The sequence below is a fragment of the Homalodisca vitripennis genome, chromosome 3, assembly GCF_021130785.1.
Source record: "Homalodisca vitripennis isolate AUS2020 chromosome 3, UT_GWSS_2.1, whole genome shotgun sequence".
Lineage (NCBI taxonomy): Eukaryota > Metazoa > Arthropoda > Insecta > Hemiptera > Cicadellidae > Homalodisca > Homalodisca vitripennis.
This window is the reverse complement of record NC_060209.1, coordinates 100058365-100065242: the sequence shown is the minus strand read 5'-3', so window position 1 is coordinate 100065242 and position 6878 is coordinate 100058365.

The window sequence follows — 6878 nt, the reverse complement described above, 5'->3', positions numbered from 1 at the left end:
TGTAGACAAGCCCTTCCCTTAATGTTGCTTACGAGTGCATGTGTGTGCAAGATAACTGTTTTATTTCTTCTCTCCTAATTACCTCCAGGCTCTTTAGTTGTTACTACTTTGACACCATTTGTTCACATTTATTTCTCAAATATTTCAGCTTAAATATAATTAAAACTCTGAAATATTCCATTAATAATCTTATTTTAACTAGATAACTAACTAGATGACAAGATACTGCAATGGACTTATGTGTCAAGGTGGAAATTGTCCAAATTTATGTGTGTGTCCCGGCCAACTTGGATATATAAAACTTGTTCTTTTGGTCTGTAGCGTTATGTTATATTATTTTCATCATACCTTAAGTTTTACTGTGATAAACTGAAATCTTTTATTGGTTATAGTGTGGAGGGGAGAATAGTATTAGTTAAAAAACTGAAAAAAAACAAAAATAAAAAAAGTTGTTGTGAATACGTAACATATATATATATATATATATATATATATATATATATATATATATATATATATATATAATTAGTTTAGATACAATAAATATTATAGATATTAAATAAAACTAATACAGTTTTATCTGAAAATATCATCGTTTGTCAAAATATAGAGTAATTAAACTTCAAGATGCAGCATTTCAGGCAACGTAATAATACTCCAGAATATAAATTTTAGTATGTCGTAAAATTAAATTAAATGTTTGCCCCGACTGAAAGTTAATGTTTTACCAACTCATTGACAACATATTCACTGTTTGATTTGTCATTGACTCAATTCAATCTGTATTTCCCAGATTGCTACTAATTTGCTACTTACAATCCTGTTTGTTTCCAATTATCGTGCGTTGTACCATTTACGTCTAATTAACTATTAGCTGTCACGTTCCCTGTTAATTCAGCTTTTAACAGCCTTTATTGATTCATTTGTCCTATGTACCATTTGTAACAACTACACAACACTGTCAGTTTTACAACGCTAGTAATCAAACTAGGGACTTTAGAAACAAATTTTGAGATGTCAATTAAACTGTGGTCAACGCGTTGCCTACATCTGTGTTCGTTTGATACTGAAATTTATCAAATTTTAGTCATCAAACTAGAAATAATTGAAGCCAATATAGAATTAAATTATAGTCAACGAATTGGAAAGTACGTTAGTGTTCATTTGATACTAAGAGGTGCAGAAAAAGTAGCATTAATTTTAATAATAACAAAACATTAACTTCTAAATAGGCTTTTCAAAGGGAGTCAAGATGGAAAATACCTTCTTGTGTATAATACAAGATTCTCCAAGAAGGCTTTTTTCTAAAAATACAACAGAAAGCATGGCAGATGACGATTTTACGTCTGAATAAATACAATATATCATTTTAAAAATGGTGTGTCTAGTGTAGGTGTAGTGTAGTATAATGAACGCTACACGTGAAACTCGACTGGGAGAGTACAGAATTTATGTTTAGCTGTCAATAATAATATTAACTAAAACAATATTCTATTTTTTACTGTAGAACACGTACCAAACATTCGATTTCAACTATGATAGGTTTCAAAAGTAAAGCACTGCATTGAAATTTTCAATAGTAATTGGCAAAAAGAGAATTCGTTTAATAATGACACGGTCTCAGTCATAAATGTAGAATAAATAGTATTATTAAGGCTTGTTTCGTCATTGATAAAACAAACATTTTATCAAAAGAAAAGCTATAGATAACTTGCATTTACATAACTATATATTAGGATCATGAATTTGTTGAATAAAAGTAATAGTTAGTACCATAAAAAATTATTTTCAAGCTATGAGAATTGAGAGCTGAAGTTTTAGTCTAATATAAAAAATATGAACTGCTATATATTTTAACGAATATACAAAAAACCCCGATCCTTGACTTTTCTATGGGTATTTACTAAAAAATATCACGTTATATAACTTATTACTTATTAAAGAGTCAGTAAATTATGTTTATTAAATCTGTTAGCCCAATATAATTTGTCTTTTTCTCTACAACTTAAGATATAATTCCCATTTAGTAGTGTGTATTTTTATTTGAATCTGTTTCCCAACTCAGCTTTCCCAGTTAGGTTTGAAATGCGGAGGTGAGCTACAAGGGTCTATTTTCGGGCGGTTCTGTTGTTGAGCGTAACAATAGCAACTCACGGCAGAAGACCCTCCCCCCAGTTCGCATTAACACCCACCCATCCCCACCCTCCCTCTCATTCATCCCGTAAATCTTCACCCTTGTCCTGGATTACTTTCAATGTAGAAACAACAACGTGCTTACTTTTCCCTAATGAGGGACTTCTAAGGGTGAATAACTTGCACTCTGACATTGTGCTTAACTTGCAACAATTTTCAAGAGATGATTTCTTCACCAAAACTCACCGCCGAGTGTCTGAAAACTATTGTGTTATTATCAAAATTATTTGAATTTTATTTTCCTGGCATGACAAACATTATCTGGCAAGTGAAAGATCCGGGTTCGACTACCGGCGGAGCAAGTACTTTTTGTGATTCAACGTTTATTGAAATTAAATAAGGCTACTGCCATTTATACAATTTAATGTAAATAACAGTCGTTTGACAGGTATTTGGTCTCCCGATCATATGTTAGTTAGCTTATTTAAACGTATATGTGACAGATACGGCCAAATACAAAATAACTGAATCGGAAAAAGTAAGCGCTATGTGGTGTAATGGTAGCACATTCACCCGGCAAGTGAAAGATCCGGGTTCGACTCCCGGCGGAGCAAGTACTTTTTGTGATTCAATGTTTATTGAAATTAAATAAGGCTATTACCATTTATACAATATAATTGTGTATATATATATATATATATATATATATATATATATATATATATATATATATATATATATATATAAACATTTTAAATTGGGTATTTAACCGTAATTATATTTACTCCAATTATCATATAAAAACATTGTCAAACCTATTTATCTTAAAGCATCTAATTAAGCACAAAACATATTTCTATTATACAGGTTGCTTAATCTGTTAGGTCTACTGATTTGTCTAAAACAAAATACAACACGGTTTTGTCTTTGAAGTGTTTTAATATGTGACGTTCTGTAATTTTATAAAATAACAAACATTTGCAAGTCAAAACGCATAATCTGCTTAGAGGTAAGTCATCGTTGAATCAAGAGGCCTGAAACATTGTTTCGTAATTGCGTTGATGTGGTTTAAAAGGCTTAAAACAAAAGTTGTCAAGGTTTTCCCCTTTCACCGACCCCTCGGTATAATATCCCCCCGCATTCCACCTTTCCCCAACGGTAATCTTGCTGAGGTGGAAATAATAATCTGTTCCAACCACCTGCTATGCAGGATAGTTATTTACTCCTCTTCGAAGAGGTCAAAGTTTACTTTACTAAAAGTGTAGTAAAGTAAAGCTGTAGTTTTCACTATAACTACAGTTTGACCTTTACTTATAACTATTCGATTAGTGTATCAAATCAAGCAATATTCAGTTGTTAATGGTATTATACAAATCAGTTTTATCTACAATAGATATTGCGCTTACTTTCACTGTAAGTGAGAAGAATTGTGAATATCGGAGATGAGAAAAGTGTAAGCTACACTCGAGAAAATAATTGCGGAACCAAGCTCTGGTTCACTTTTGCCTCAGGATGACAGATTGGCGCTTTCTTCCCTTGACACACAAAGAAATATTCTGTGATGATGTACATATTTTTCAATAGGCGCTTATTGTATTCTATAAGTAATAGTTATTACCTTAAGAAGAGGCCATCAAGGTTAGTATAAAAGTTGTTGTATAGTATATTTCAGAAACGTTCTTTCAGAGGCAAACAATATTGTAGCATGACGACACAGATGAAACTCAACTTGTATCGTAAATTAACTATAAGTATACATGTAACAAACAATTTTGGTTAAAATGTGCAATAATGGCAACACTATTGTACTGTATGATTTTCAGTTTTCTCTCAAACTCAAATAATACCTAAAATAAATTGAAATATAAGTAAAGCCAAATTACTTCAGAGCAGTGATACTTGGGTTCAGTGCCTATTAAAAAAAGTATCACAGTTGAAGCGATTCAGCTGTGTAGGGTTTAAGGATTATAATCTTGAATTGAAAGTGTTAAAAAAGAAAATAAAATATTGAACTTGCAGATCATGAAATAACTAAGAACTTCAATATAGGTGTTTTCCATACACTGAATTATATACTTCATTGCAAATCGAAAAGCATACAGAACATTGAATGTATTGCAGCCGAAGGGAATCTTGAGTTTGCCGGTTTACTTCTATGGTGGAGCCAAGTATCCAAACTAATCCATTATTCAGTACAATATGGTTTCCCATTATCTCATGCATTTTACAGCCTTTGGTGGCGCTTGAGAGCTTTAAACTAATTTCCAACATTATTCAAGTACTGTCACATCAGACTTGTATTAAATCGCATGATTTACTACATCTATACGAATAGCTTGTGACCGTAGTTACGCAATCATATCCACTGTTTATCAATAATTATTTGTATTTACAACCTCACAATAAATAAGTCAACTTCCCAAAAAGGTAATTGAACCCTTTTTTATTATTTAGAAAACTTTAAAAGGATTCCCACAAAAATAAATGTGATTAACAAATAGGTGAAAATAAATTCAAATATGTTAAACTTAGTTCAGTCGGTAAAGTTTGGTTCACTTTATTTAAATACAGCGTATTTTAATAAATTACAAATTTAAGAAGAAGCACTTTTATCCTTGTTATATTCTAAATACCAGGAAGAGGTTATTGACTGTAAGCCATACTCATGTGTTTAAACTATTTAGACTCCAAACTATTTACATTCCAATATTCGTGTTTGCCTTTTTAAAATATATTGGGAACATATTGGGGAAACCCCTACCAGGTACCAGTTAATAATTAGTATTAGCAATATGTAAACCACGATTGTCACACACATACAAGTACTATTATTGAAATTTAACACTAACTCTATTACTTGCAGAAATTGTATTAGCGAAATTGCATTCATTGCTTATTACTCCCATGAAATGTAGTGAAAAAGCTAGTAACATTTTCAGTTATATCACCTTTACAGTACGTTGTTCATTGTTTAGCAGATCTACTGTATGAAACGTATTTCATAACTGATGAAAATCTCATTTTATAGACTGGGTACATTGTATGTTCTTGTTATATTTGTTTGATGTAACCGGAAAAATTTAACAAAATCCTCATTTCGTTAATATACATTAGTTTATTTGTGTTGCCTCATTGAAGGTTAAGAACTGGAGAGCACGTCCTCTTTAAGCTTTACGACCTAGGGCAAGTGATGATACCCGTATATATAGCACTCCCCCACGTTGGACAAACGCTTAATTTGTCAGCAATTGACGGTCAAAGGAAGTTGCTAGGCTTGTGCCGGCGCGGCGCGGCCTGGCGTCATATATTGCTAAGCTGAAGAACTTAGTGTTATTATTCCATAAATATACTAGTTTTCAGAACTGAATTGGTGATTGATTACAATCAGCGCATCTTTAACGGGCAAAGTTTATAAGCCAAAGGTATACTTGCGGGAATCATTATATACACATCTTTATAAAAGAAGCCATTTCTAATACAAAATCATAAATTTAGATTACTTTGTGTAATACTAACCCTTAATATAAACATACAGTACAATAATAAACAAGTCATATGATACTAATAAGTGTTTACACTTTAGACCTCTCACTTACTAATGTATGCAGTGTTAACGTGAGTATTTAGGATGACAAAATCTTTGCAGAGTTATATGATACTAATAAATGTTAACACGGTGGTGGACACGTCACTAATGTATGCAGTGTTAACGTGAGTGTTTAGGATGACAAAATCTTTGCAGAGTGTTATGATACTAATAAATGTTAACACGGTGGTGGACACGTCACTAATGTATGCAGTGTTAACGTGAGTGTTTAGGATGACAAATTCTTTGAGGAGTTACGTGCTTTTAATAAATGTTAACACGGTGGTGGACACGTCACTAATGTATGCAGTCTTAACGTGAGTGTTTAGGATGACAAATTCTTTGAGGAGTTACGTGCTTTTAATAAATGTTACACTGTGTTATAGTGACCTGTCAATAATGTGTAACGTGAGTATTTTGGGGGAATGAAGGCATGCAAAGAGTGACATTGTGTAAAACAGATGTTGATATGAATGTATACATTGTTTATATCACAATTTTAAAACTTACCTTAATATAATCAAATGCTAACTTAGCGTAACATAAATATATTAGGCAATAATACACTCATATTTGTTTTACGGATTTCCGGTACTTGCTTACATCCACACACGCGCTTACCCTATGTGTATCTCATATAAGGTAAATAATAAAAAATCCAAAACTAAATAATGGATCAAAACTTTACATAAGCTTGATGTCAAGTTTATTTATAATTCGGCGTAATTTCACCTCTGCAAGCCACCCTTAACATTTTTAAAAGTAAAAGTTTTGTCCCTTCTTGCTTACCTCATTATAACCAAATGTAAAGTTGCTAGAAATTAATGTTCTCCTTGTGCACTGAATGATAGATTATTGTCTTTCAAAGTGTATTAAAATTCATACAACTTAAATAATTCATCAAATAAAGTACCATAAATAATGTTAACTATTGATTAAAAAATGAGCAAATAAAAATATCAGTACTGTGGTTTGGCTAAAAAAAGGACTAACAATCATTCCAGTTAAGTATTTTACATTGTTCAAAATCTAAAATTACCGTTAAAATATATTTAAGGACAAATTGTTGCTATAACATATATAACCCATAAAAAGTTAATTTTCATATTAAAAGTCATTAATGCTTATTTATCCCCTTATATTTCTATTTACATTATAG